Source organism: Triturus cristatus, chromosome 8 (assembly GCF_964204655.1).
Source record: "Triturus cristatus chromosome 8, aTriCri1.1, whole genome shotgun sequence".
NCBI lineage: Eukaryota > Metazoa > Chordata > Amphibia > Caudata > Salamandridae > Triturus > Triturus cristatus.
The window spans coordinates 1,255,123,042-1,255,137,686 of NC_140591.1; positions in this window are offsets into that span (position 1 = coordinate 1,255,123,042).

The following is a 14,645-nucleotide window of genomic DNA, read 5'->3' on the forward strand; positions in this document are numbered from 1 at the left end:
GTCTGAGAAAGGTGACCAATGACAGGATCAAAATTATCAGAGGAATGAGAGCCCCAATGACCCAGAGAGAGGTGAGGATGTTTCTGGGGATGGTGGGTTATTGTCGTCAGTGGATAAGTAATTTCTCCCTGATAGCAAAGCCACTGATTAAATTGACTAAAAGTGAGGTGAGAGACCCATTGGAACTGAATGCAGAACAAATGGCAGCATTTGAAGAATTGAAGAGCAGAATGTGTGAAGCTCCTGCCTTGGGAATGCCAGACTATGAGAAGGAGTTTGAATTGTACTGCAGTGAGAGAAATGGATGTGCACTTTCAGTGTTAATCCAGAAACATGGACAACTGAGAAGGCCGATTGCGTACTTTTCATCAACACTTGACCCGGTAGCCGTGGGTTTGCCAGGTTGTCTGAAAGCAGTAGCTGCTACATGCAGAACAGAGTGAGGGTATAATAATGGGATATCCTGTAAGGGTGTTCGTACCTCATGATGTGGCAATTCTTTTGACAAGAAGCAGGACTCAATATATGTCACATAGTCGGTTGACTAAGTATGAGAAAATCATTCTGGGAGCATCAAATGTGACTCTTGAGAGATGTGTGAATGTGAATCCAGCAACTCTGTTGCCAGATGCTAAAATGAATGTGGGAGATGATGTTGATCATGATTGTTTGGATGTGCTTGACTACTGCACAAAACCCAGACCAGATATAAGAGATCTGCCACTACCTGAGAGTGATCATGTGTTGTTTGTGGATGGATCATGTTTGAGAACAGAGGAAGGTGTGCTAAGTGCAGCATATGCGGTGTGCAAGGTTTCAGAAGTTATGGAAGCTTCATCTTTGAAAGGAGTTAGATCAGCTCAAGTAGCTGAATTAGTGGCATTGACAAAAGCTTGCAAGATTGGGAAGAATTTGAGAGTGACTGTGATGACTGATAGTCAGTATGGATTTGGAGTGGTTCATGATTTCGGCCAACTTTGGCTGCAGAGAGGTTTCTTGACGTCTAGTGGGACTCCTATAAAGAATGCTGAAGTGATTGGGAAGTTGCTTGAGGCGATACTGCTGCCTAAAGAACTAGCAGTTGTAAAATGTGCTGCTCATGGACAAGGAGATGATTTTGTTACTCTTGGTAATCGCTTTGCAAATGACATAGCACAGTATTGTGCAAAGAATAATCATTCGATTAACCGGGGAAGAGAAAGGGAAATGTCTTTTTGTTCTGTGATGTTTACTAATGTCCTGGAAACATGGGATGAGGTGAAACAGTTGCAGGATGAAGCAGGAGATGAGGAAATGAGGGATTGGATCAAGGCAGGATGTGCTCCAAGAGAGACAGATCATGTTTGGATCTATAGAGATGGAAGACCAGTTATGCCAAATTCGAATCTATCAACAATGGCGAGAATGTATCATGGCCAGGGACACCTGGGGAGGGACGCTATGATTAGGTCCTTTAAACAAACCTGGTACAATGCAAAGTTCAGGCTGATTGCAGAAAGCATCTGTCAAAGATGTTTGATTTGTCAGCAGTTCAATACTGGAAAGAAAACAGTGGTGAGCCTAGGAACAATAGGCAGAGAAGGAGGTCCTTTTACCAGAATGCAAATTGATTTCATTGAAATGCCACAGGTCAATAGATTGAGGTATGTTCTAGTGGTAGTCTGTTTGTTTTCAAGGTGGGTGGAAGCATATCCGACTAGGAGAAATGATGGAATAACAGTGGCAAAGTTACTGTTGAGAGAGTTGATTCCTAGGTACGGGTTCCCAGTGACAATTGAGTCAGACAGAGGTGGACACTTCTACAATGAGCTCATGGGTTTGATTTGTGAAGCATTAAGCATACAGCAGAAGCTACATTGTGCATACAGACCAGAGGCTTCTGGTGTTGTTGAGCAGATGAACGGTACAATAAAAAATAGGATTGGTAAGATGTGTTTAGCCACTGGAATGAAATGGCCTGATGTCTTGCCTCTGGTGCTAATGACTATTAGGTCTACTCCAGATAGAACTATAGGGTTGAGTCCACATGAAATACTGATGGGACGAGCAATGAGACATGCATTCGTGCCTGTCAACAAGTTGATGACAATAACTGATGACATGATTTTGGATTACTGTAAAGGCCTGGCTGACGCAGTTCATTCTCTGTTTCACCAGGTTGGAGAAGACGCCACCACACTTGAAAAGAAGCAAGCCCATGATCTAAGTCCAGGGGACTGGGTGAGAATAAAAGTGCACAGAAGAAGGAATTGCTTGGTTCCAAGGTGGGGAAGGCCAAGACAAGTCATTCTGACTACGACAACTGCTGTAAAGTGTGCTGGTGTGAAAAACTGGGTACATGCAAGTCATACTCTGAGAGTTCCGAATCCGAAGGATGGGACTGGTAAAGAGTATTTTGAAGAGTCAGATTCCAGTGATGATGCAGACACTGAACCAGTGAGAAGAAAAAAGAATCCTGAAAGGGGGGGAGGAGAAAGAGAGTCAGGTGATTCTTTTTTCTTACCAAAAGAGGCTTCAAGAGTAACATTGAGAACCTCAGAGGAGAGTTCAGATTCTGGAAAAGTGCCTGAAGTTTCAACAAGCGGTGAAAAAGAAAGAGAAGGAAAAAGGAATTCTACAGAGACTACACCTGAGTCAGATGAAGAGATTGAGAATCCACTTGAGATTACTCCTGAAGAAGTAGGGTCAGAAGAAGATAGAGAGGGACAGATTGCGGAAGACCCCCAAGGAGGTGTAGGGAACATTCCTGATAAGCTAGGTGAAGGGACAAGTAGACAGCAAGAAGATTGCGTGTCGGAGACCCGAGGAGGGACAGTAGTAGGGAAATCTCAATCAGTGGAGAAGAAGGCTGTGGAAAAAGAGAAAATTGTTCATGAACCAGAGGCAAATGAAACAGAATCGGATGAGAGTTTTGAGAAAGAGAACTTGGATTGGAGAAAGAAACAACAGAGAAGTGAAACAGAAAAGGAGCGTAAAAGGAGATCTTTGGCCTAACAAGATAAAGAGGCTGAGGTATAGACTGATACGAGCAAATTCATTGAAAGCTGAACAGGTGAACGAGGTGTCGAGTCAGAATCAAGCAAAGGGTGAAAAACAAAAGGAATCAAAAGAACCAGAGGAAATCAAGAGAATCAGAAAGCCTAACCAGAAGTATAGGTCACCGGAATGGACGTACGTGGCACTGTCTGAAGAAGAAGAGGCAGGAAGTCAAGGAAATCCAGAGGGGGCCTTACGAGAAGTGGTTGAGGAGGAGAAAACTGTTGGAATCCTGAAAGTTATCTTGACTGACATTGGAGAAGAGTCAGATGCTCAGGATATTGAAGATCTGATACAGTTTGATGTTGCTGAAGAAGAAGTGAAAAGTGATGAAAATCCAAATTGAGTGAACTGAAAAGGGTCACTTGGAAAAGAGTGGGAAAGAAGAAATCTAAAAATTAGCTGATTGAAATAATCTAGTGTTCTAGAGATTCAGTAGTGGAGTAGTAGAGGCTAAGTCAAAAGACACTGCCAAAGTAATAAGATGGCTAACACCGAAAAATAATCAAAGTAGATGTACCTTCTTGAAAAGATGGTGTAGAATGTGCTGCTGTTGTACAGGATTATTAATGCTACTATGGAGTGTACTTGCTTTACTAGTTACTTTTAGAGTTACTATAGATACTTTCGGAATACATACTGAGAATGTGACTAACGTAGAGAGGAGTTCACAGAAAGTAGTGCCAACTAGAATTAGTAACATTTACATACATAAAAATAGGTCAATTAATGATTTTTCTAGTAATGTTTTTTCAAAGTTGTTGTACGAATACGTAAAGACAATGGAAGTAAGGGATTGCTACGTCTGTATGCAATTGCCTGCATCCATTTCAGAGGGAGTTACTTATCACCATCTTCCAGCTACGTATGGGATTTCATGTACTGTGTTAAGTAGTGTTTTTTATTTGTTAGGGAAAATAGATTAAGAGATGTCTAATAGGGATAACATTTTTGGGCAATTGCCTATGAATAAAAAACTGAATCCGGCTAAAGAAGCTAACATTTTTGGTGAGATTTTTATTGAGATAGAAGAACTAACATTAGATTACGTTTTTAGAAACAATCTAACATGCAGTTTGAAAGACGAAGAAAAGGCTTTCCTAGACATGGTAGAGAAAAGGAGAGTGAGCATGCATGAAAAGGTAGGGGAATATAAAATGAGTGAGAAAATATGGGATATTGAGATGGGAAAGGAGTTGAAGAGAGGGGCTAGTCCAACTTTGGCTTTAGATGCACCACAGAAGGGTAAACTATGCATTACCAGAAGGAAATCGCAATATGATAATTATTTCGTTGGGACTAGTGAGTGTCATGATACATACTTTATTGCAACCGGATGGGGATTCAAGGGAGGAGAAGATCCAGTTTTCCCGGGAGTGTATTATATTTGTGGGAATAAGGCTTATTACAGGTTGCCTGACCATTGGTATGGCACATGTTATGTTGGCCTGGTCTTTCCAAAGATTTTCCATATAGATAAGATAGAAGATGCAGAACAAATTAATCTACTAACACGCTTTAAGAGAGAAACTTGGTCAGAAATTGTAGGAGAAATTTTTGGAGCTTTGATTCCAGCAGTGGGAATTTCATTAAATGCATATGTAATTCGGAAATTGTCAACAGTGGTGGATCGCTTATCGACAAGCACCGCTGGAGGATTTCTTCTGGTAAATACGGAGATGGTTGCCTTACGCGCCATGTCTATGCAAAATCGACTTGCCCTTGATATTCTATTGGCCAAAGAGGGTGGAGTCTGTGGAATGCTGAAGGTTCAACATTGTTGCACTTACATTCCTGATGAAAGCAGAGATCTGAAGGTCTATATAAAAAATATTACTGATTTGCATGAAGAATTAGTACCACTGGAAGCTGAAAGTATCTGGACTAAAATGGCCAATAAGATGATTGCTGTTAAGAACATTATTGCTAAGATAGGTAGTACAATAATTGGTAAGATATTGTTTCCATTGACATGCGTGATTGTTGTTTTATTGATACTTAGATTAGGGTGTTTGTGTTGTAAAAACAGGGGAGGGAAAAAGAAAATAATAAAAGGAAATACTGAAAGGAAACAAAAGAGGTCGAAGAGAGACCCACAAGAAATAGAATTAGAAGAATTTAGGGAGAGTGTTTACCTTGAATCAAAAAGAGATGATGAAAGAGAGACTGGTGTGTAATGTTATACAAAAAGACATTTGAATTTCTCCTAAGAAATGGGGTCTAAATTTAGGTCTAAATTTTTTTTTTGGGTTGGTTTTTTGTGGTGATAATATATCACCAAAGGGGGGATTGCTGGAGCAGGGTTTTCTGTTTAAATCCGATCATCAGCATATATTTTTATTTGTCATAATTAAGATTATTAATAATTAATTACTAGATGTTAATTTTGTCAAGCTTCTGACTAATCAACCTTACTGATGAGAAATTACACGTGGGAGTGCAATTGCATGGCTTAATTAATAGGTGAACTAAGTTGGTGAGCAGATTAATTAAATATGTGTGGCTAAAGTGCTATTTGTTATGTGTTTGCGCTTTGAAATAATACGCTTTTAATGCTTCTTTATGTTGCAGATGGCTAGATAATTACATACACATAAGGGTTTAAGTGGGAATTAACACTGTATAATCATTACGATGTGGTAACGTTGTTTTGTGTTTCTTTTAATTAAGATTGTCCATTCTGGCCTAGTGAAAGATGGCCGATATTTGCAGCCTGCATTTGGGTAGATGAAATACGAAGAGAGGCCTCGCTGAATATGGTTGAAAACCTGACCTCGGCCTCTGACTGTATTAAAAGTTTCCGTGAGGACAGCAGTTATGGGCTCGACTCCAGCTATCCTTGGGAAGGAACAGTAGCCACAATGAACATTTGATAATCTTGCAGTGGCTTCACTATAATTCCGGAGAAGAGCATCCATGAATGTTGCATTTTTTAGTTTGTGCTTCCTTCTCCCGTGTTTTTATTTTTGTGATATTCGAGAGCGGAGGTTTTTCTAAATGTTGCGAGCCAACATCCTTTCCTGCTCGCTCTGCTCAATGGACGCTTGGAGCTTGTTTGTAACTTTTAATGTGTAAGTTTTGCTATAAATATTGTTAGACTAGAGAGGGCCTAAGGCCACTTCTTCCCGGACTTATGCTCGAGAGGATCGATGCTGATTGAGAGGACGGCGACTCGGGAGACTTTACTGAGAGACCTGTCCTGACCTAAATGCGACATTTAGCTAGAATAGGTAACTATGAGAATAATGATTTGCTATTGATTGACTTTCATTTGAACTAATTTAGATAAATAATCTTTTGTTTGAATCACAGTGTCGGGTGGTTATTTCTTTGTCATTTATTGAGTTTCCAAATATGTTCTTATTGTTTAAATCATGACTCAAAACTGATCAATTAGGTCGCATTGACCTCAGTTTAGATGCAGATTGATTTAGGAATTCTCTTGTATATTCAGTGTGGATACAGTAATAGAATGAATGTTGGTATGATGGGCCCTAGCGTATGATGAGTGTATGTGTGTATGACTGTGGAATTACTCTGTCCGTGGAAGTAGGGAGAATTTATATGCTCCGATCTGCAGCAAGATCAGAGCGAAGTAAGTAAACAACAATCCCAACTCCATAGTATCGCCATTGGCACCCCTCAGTCCCCCCTCCAACAAAATATATTACCCAATAATAACACACACTCAGACTGTTTGATTGGGTACAAAATGCTGTCACTTCCGGGCAGGAAAGAGAGGAGGGGGAGACCGGCCGGAGTCCCTGCCCCCCCCAGGAGGGGGCGGGGAGGGGTGACCGGTGCCCAGGCGACACTAGGGCGCCGACCGCTCTAGTGGCCCCCTGCGGGGGCCGCGATCAACGGCATAGTATCGCCATTGGCACCCCTCAGTCCCCCCTCCAACAAAATATATTACCCAATAATAACACACACTCAGACTGTTTGATTGGGTACAAAATGCTGCAGGTTTATTACATACACCGTTATGTAATAGGTGGGTTATCTTACGGGCGATCCAAGGGCAGGCAACCAACTGGGCCGCCTGCCCGCCTGATGAGCCGGGCAGCACTGGGCCGAACCCCGCCTTTGCTGCCGTCCAAGTGATTCACTTCCAGGATCACGTGACCGTTGGTAACTTCTACTCACGCCCCTTCCCGGGGCAGAGCGTAGCATAGCAAACCCCCCGGTTGTTCAGTCCCACAACCGCCCGAAGGACTAGCAGGGCGCCGACACAGCTTCCGGGACCCTCCCACGAGGCTCCTCGGATTTGGCTCTGGCACCCCCTATGGTGTCACGCAGAGGTACCCTTGGTACCGGCCTGCTTCCAGATCGCCCTGTAACTCCGCCTGCAACGAAAAAAGGAAATATTAGAATATTCTCACCCCCACCTGCTAACCACGCCGGGTAAGCGGTAGGGAGGGATGAGGCGTGCGGGGCGACAAGAGGTCGCCGGCATGGTGGGGGAGGGCTATATAGCCTCCCCCACACGCCCAGAGGAGCCCCGGAAGTGACACCCATCGCGTCACTTCCGGGCAGGAAAGAGAGGAGGGGGACACCGGCCGGAGTCCCTGCACCCCCCAGGAGGGAGCGGGGAGTGGTGACCGGTGCCCAGGCGACACTAGGGCGCCGACCGCTCTAGTGGCCCCCTGTGGGGGCCGCGGTCAGCGGCAGTCCTGTTACTGATTTACTGAGTGTGGTCAGAAAAAGGGACAAGAAGAAAAGATTCGAAGAATTGAGAGAAAATATACAGGTGTTTCAAGAACACTGGAAAGAGAACTAGCAAACCTTGCTAAGGGGTGGGGGGGTAGTCAACGGGTGGGCTCTCATATGTGATTACCAGAGAGTAGGGGTGATTTTTTTTTTGCATCTCCGCAGAATTCCGCGTAGCGCAACTCCACAAGCTCCGCCCCCTTACAATTTATGCACAATTGCATTTGCCATGCAAAGCAAGTCACTATTGCCATGCTTTTTGATAAGCAAAAAGGTGAGCTTAGAATCGGAAGGAAGCGGCATAAAAAGGGTGTTTCAGAGGATGTTTATGCTGAATTATTGGGTTCATTCGATTTACTGGGGCGCGGGAGATAACACTGCTACCTTCCTTTTCATTGATGCCATCCTGTTGTTGTTTTTAGTGTCGGTATGGAAGTGTTACGCCTCCCGCATTATGCAGCTTGGCTAGAGCTAAAACAACAAAGGCTTTTCTGCAGACTCTGACCGTTCTGCAGAGACTGCCTTTGAATTTCATTTTTTAAAGCTCATTCACACAGACACTGGGATGGGGCTTGGAGAATACAAGCCAATGTATATGAGTCACTGCGCAGTCATTTTGTAAGAAAGGGGCCAGTGGAGCCCTCCCCGCTTTTGTCCATATGTGAAAATATTTTGACCAGAGTTAAAATGGTTTTATCAGTATTTAATTTGGTGGTGGTGCTTTATTATGATAGGTAGGCTTCTTGGTGTCGCGACGGTTGTCATGGATACAGGAGAGTGCACAGCAGCAGTGTGGAGTTTCTGAAGTACTGTAGAGGAAAAAAAGCAAGGCTGCAGAAAAATGAGACACAAAAAGGCTCAACAGAAAGAAGCACGCCAGGGGAAGCGATGGAGGGGAACGGATTAAAGAGGGACGACAGATCAATAGTGATCAAAGGATCTGGATTAAGGGATTATGCAGTACTATCCAATACAGGTGCTCTTTGCAATAAGAGCTGAGCAGAACTGCTCTCGTTTGATATCGAATCGAATTATATACAATTAAAAAGAGGAAAAGCGTAATTTGGCACAACTGGAAATCATTAGAACTTGAACATTAAAATAGATTTACTATCTAGCCAATTCGGTTGAGTTTTCATTTTTTTATACAGATTGATGCTCAATTCTTCATGAGGAGAGGACGGATGCTGAGGGAAAATACATAGTAGAATCACAGCGACACAGGGTGAGAAAGAGGGCAGGATTGTGCGGGGGCAGTGTAGAATAAACTTGAAAAAAGTGTCAATGCGCCACTATTTATATTGATGTACGTGAGAGCAGATGGGAATGGGCTGCTGTGAGGAAATAAGGTGGATTATTTATCTAACAGACTGAAGGGCCTCTGCAGGGTCTCTGCAGGCAGGGGGCAGAGGAATGGTCACAGAAAGACGCATATCAGTAAGGCTGTTGCATTTTTAATTGGCCACAGTGTCAGTAATTTTCAGCAGAACTGAGATCATTCTTGTAGGACAGCACCAGGACTTCTCAGAGGGGCTGCTCCGTTTGTAATGGTTTGTCCAATGAAAGGTACAAAGAGCTCTAAGTCTTATAAGCTTGAAAGGTATCACGAGCAGGTAGTCTTATGAGCGTTTAATTGCACGATTCCTGCAAGTCTCAGCAGGCCTGGCTATTATAGCTTCAAAGGGAAAACATAAGCTTTCTCAGGAGGGTGGCTACACTTTGATTGTGGCAAAGACTGCACTCCTAGCAGGATTGTTATCCTTCTAATGCCGTGGTGCAGTATAGCTGCTAAACATGTAGGGGTTCCCTGGAGTTACCAATTCAGCAGGTGTTGGCCAATATGCGGTCCTGCCAAGTTGGAGCCGGAGGGTCCCCTGAGAAAAGGTGGCTCATCAGGGAATCCGGAGCGCCACAGGCGATTCCCATTGGCACAGATTTATCGCCAATCTTGTAATCCTGATGGGACAGGTAACTACGGTTACAGACCACATCAAGGTCAGCTTGGGACAGGCAGCAAGGCTCTTAATGGCACAGCACGGGCATATATCAGCAAAGGATGTGTGATGACATTCTCAGAAGGTGTCCTGCACTTTTCTTTACACGATGCCAGACTTTGAAGGAAGAGCACCGAAATGTATTATTTTCAGGAAGGCTCTAATAGGATTTGTCCACAGAGCTGTTATATTTTTAAATGCTGATTGCCAGTATTTTATTGCAATGCTAAAGTGTTTGTTTAATGGTGCAGTACCAACTCTCCTCCTTGGTGTTATGTTATACTTGCTGCTCAGCCAGTGTGAATGTGGTGTGGAATGTTGGAGCGTCATGATGCTGTGGAATATTGGGTTAGTGAGGATGGCAGTAGGTGTATGAGCTCAGCAGCAGGAAGGCTGCTCCTGGTGGGGCTCTTCATGACATCTTATCGTAATAAATCTACTTATCCAACCTACAGTGGAACCGGACATCCTTTATTGATTACAAGTTACTAAGTTATTGAGTTGTGTGCAATAATGGCAGCAGCTGAAGGCTACAACCTGCAGCCTGAATGTACCTAGGACTATCACTGTGTCCCTTGCACACAAATCCACTGTTGACACAATGTGCTCAGAACCTGCTGGGGAGTAGATGTACAGACTGTGGGCATTGGATTCTGAAAGATGTTTAATGAACTCAGGCTGTAGGCACCCGGAGCATGCTGCGCCTCAGCAGACCATATTCATAGACCGCAGTGTTTGTGAAGCATAAGTGGAGTGCATGTGTTTGGACTCCCATTGACTTCAAGGGGAGTCTATGACACATTCCTGATCTAATTCGGTAAGAGAAAATGCCATTAGGAGGCCTTCCTAACCGCATCGTAATAGGTTCCCTAGGTGGGAATGCTTTCCTAACCGCATCGTAATCGGGCCCAAAATTGGTTACGCAATAGTTTCTGATCAACTCAGGTTCTGTGAGTCCAACTGACCGATTACGATGCTTCCGTACATCGTTTGGTCAGACTCATATTGTCTTCAATGGGACCCTGTGTTTCGAACGAGAACACAGGTTCCCATTGAATAAAGAGGTGTTTGGTGAAAACCATGCACCATGTGATGGGCACCCCATGGTGCCTGCCACACTGTGCACGGTTGGTAAGAGGGCTCCCATGGGTAACCCCACAAGCTCCAACCGAAGGCTATGGGTGAAGGGGGGCCTTGCTACGGTCCCCCGAAGTCAGATTCCGGCAGCTGTTTCATGTTGGGCAGACCGAATCGGAAAGGCTGTCGGAATCGGTCATCATAATTGCTCGTTCGGAAACCGTGTCCATAGAGCATTACTAATTGGCTCCAAACAACTCGGGCTGTCCAAATGCTGTTTGGGAACAGATTCGGACAGCCTAAACAGTTTTATTGCATCGTAATCAGTCATTCGGAAAGGTCTCCGATTCAGTCGCAAATATAGGTTCTGAATTGGATTTGCCGAATCCCGTTCAAAGCCTTTCCGGACAGCATCGCTTTCGACCCCTAAAGTGATGCATTTTAATTCAAATTTACAGTTAAGCAACTTCTTCCTATTCACCAATATCTTTGGTGAATTCATCACCCTATGTCTACCTTCAAAATTTGGTGTTTGTAGGACCTCGGGAGTATTTTACCTCCAAAAATATATTTTCGCTCCTGTTTAAGCAAAGAATTTAACACAGTCCAGGAATTCTAGAACATATTTTCATTGGACTTGTTATCAGTTCAATAGCAGACTATGGACGTTCTCTATCATTAAATATTCCCAAAATCGTGTGCAAGCTTCAGAAGGTTCGAAATGCATGAATCTGCATTACAACATACCTCAATTGAGCATGTGACTGTTGTGTTGGTTCCAGACTTCTGTGCTTTATTTGCAGATACAAACATGGGCCAGATGTGGCCAGGGTCTATAGGGCAATCAGGCAGTGCCTGTTGGGCTTCTCTTATAGATCAGTGTGTGGGCCGGTTCTTTAGCAGTTTTGGGCCAGTTTTATGGCCAGTTGGGCTAGTTTTAACTGTAGTGATGATGTGGTTCTAATATGGAGAAGCAGTGTATTCCAGAGTCTAGTGGCTCCAGCGAGGAAGCTGTTGCCACCCCATTTAGGTTTCTTGAATCTAAAGGGTGTGACTTTGTAGATTCCCAGAAATCTGATGTTCCTGCTAGGGGTATACCTAGCGATGGCTTTTTTCAAGAATTCGGGACCCATACCATGTAGGGCCTTAAAAGTTAGACAGAGGGTTTTGAATGTAATCTGATTCCTGACGGTAAGCCAGTGCAGGTCCTTGATGGCAAGGGGTACAGAGTGATGTTTAGGGAGATCAAGGATTACTCTGGCAGCGGACTGTTGGAGGACCTGTAATTTATTGATGTATTATTTCTGTGGATTGATATATAAACCATTGCACTAGTCAATTTTAGATAGAATGAGGGAAGAGGCAACTGTTTTCAAACAGCTACGTGGTATTGGTCATAGGTATGTCGGCGCCACAAAGGATTTACACATTAGTTTCCTGTTTTCCACTATTATGACGGTGCTGCAAGGTGTAGAGAACCACAAACTCTACAGGGGGAAGCAAAGCTTAGCACAAATTATTTCAATTCCCCAGCACACATGAATATGGGAGTTTTAACGTTTTTTTGTTAGTTAATGACAAATACAGTAAACCAAAACAATTCGAAGAGTCATGCGTCAAGTCTTCTTCTTGTCTTTTATTCAAGAAGCTTTCATAAGGAACATCACAGCCACAGCCAACACGTGTTTCGTCGTTTAGGGATAGTAGTCCCACGACTTCCTCAAGGCTGTATAAGTAAAAGACAATAGTAAATAACCAATACATGGCATCAAGAACTTCAACAAAGAGGGGTTTCACATCGTTAATATGTAACCATCATACTCCGGAGAGAAATTCCAGCAGATTTAAAGCATTTCATTCACAGTTCTCACAAACAAAGTATGTCAAAAGGTGAAATGTGAAAGCCGAAATTTGATGAGACTATGACCCAAAAAGATGGAGAGAGAAGGAAAACCAAACGTGACAACATCAAAAGATACACATTCTCGTATTTCATGTGAAAACAGGTAAAGACCGTTCCTTTACACTGTAAGGGAGTGAGCCTCATATATGCATGCAAAACCCGTGATGCTTTCCACAGCCATAAGTCCACCAAGACTAAACATATTTACCTAGTTTCTTATTTAGTCATAGATCTGTTAAATATAAATAAAAAAGGCGAAATTAAACGAAACCCTATCAGAAATGTCCAACGAATTGTGATTATGTCTAAAACCATGTTTGTGAGCAGGACAAATAACCTACTTGAAATGTGGTACAAATTCCATGGGGCAAATGACTTTCGATGGTTTGTCCTGGAGAAGGTCAAAATAGACAGGAGAGGGGGGAATTTCGCTAGTAAACGTAAAATGCGTGAACAGTGGTATATTTCCCATCTGAATACGGTACAAAAAGGATTGAACTGCAGAGAAGAGTGGGAACATCTGTTGGTGGCTTGATAGGGTCCCACTAGTTCCTTACACACACATGTTTGGTCTGTGTGTAGGTCTGGGTGTATGCCGAATCACTATGTCGAATAGATTACGATGGGCTGCTGCTCTGACCATAAAGAGATGATGGTTGTAGTCCTAGTAAGGTCATAGTATATTTTAATACATAGAGAATGCTGACAATAATATCTATCTAAATTATTATCTTTTAGATGTAAGTTCGCTAAATGTGGCAAAACGTGAGGGATGATTTGACGAGATATCGATAAGTAATACTCCGATGTCTACACTTTGAATGTGCACTAATCCTTTGATAACTCTTCTAAGATGGCGGTCCTTTTCGCGTGAGCTTACGAAGTGGTGACTTAAAGCTCTAATAAGACCCTAGTAAATTTGACTGTCAATAATTATAACCTAAAATGTTATTTCTTTAGATGGCAGCTCGCTAAATGATTTGATGAGATACCGTAAAAAAACATGCTTATGTCTGCACTTTGAATGTGCACATATCTGTTTGATAACTCTTTTAAGATGGCGGCCCTTTTCGCGCAAGCTTACATAGTTGTGACTTTAAGTCCTACTTGCCCCGGAAGTGATGTTATCATTCCCCATTGGCGAGATGAGGTGGACTTCCGTATATATACCACTACACCAGTTGAGTTGGGGTAAGCTGACATCCACGCAGAAGACTTTTTCGTGTGCACTACTACAGGCCGTTTGGAGGTAGGTCGCATTGGCGATTGTTGGGTGTAAATGTAGCATTATCTGGATACGAGGGCTGTATTTGTTCTAAGGAAGAATTCTTCTTCTTTTTTTCCCCCGTAGTGCTCTATTGGCACCGTATCGTAGCCTTGAGAATAAAAATTAATTCAGATTTGATGGATAAAATAGGATTTTAAAGTGAAGAGCCATCTAGGTAAGGTGCTGTTTTTTAATTATTTGATAAATTGGTAGGCACTGAGGGTAGGAGCTCGAGCTTTAAATATGAACGATAATGTTTTTGAGCTGACAGAATACTGTGACAAAATAGGCATTAGAGTGAATTAGTTTACGGATAGTTAGTTGACAGTGGTCTCTTAAAATAGAGCACTGTCTATCTCAATGTCCGTTAGTTACACGCAGGATATTGCCTTGACAAAACTCGTCATTTACTCGTTTTTAGATGCCTGTCAGCTGGCGTGGAAAACATTCACCCACAAAGTGAACACGGTCTGAGGTTTTTTTAAACCTGAAGCGAATGTAAAACAGACATACAAAACTGCCCTGAGGTCTCTTTAGACTCGAAGTGGATATTAACAAGGTATATGGACTTCTGAGTAGCTTCGTTATATATCGTTAATGTTATTTCATGACAAAACTTCTGAATATGCTGTGTTTTATTTTAATAGGTGTCTATATA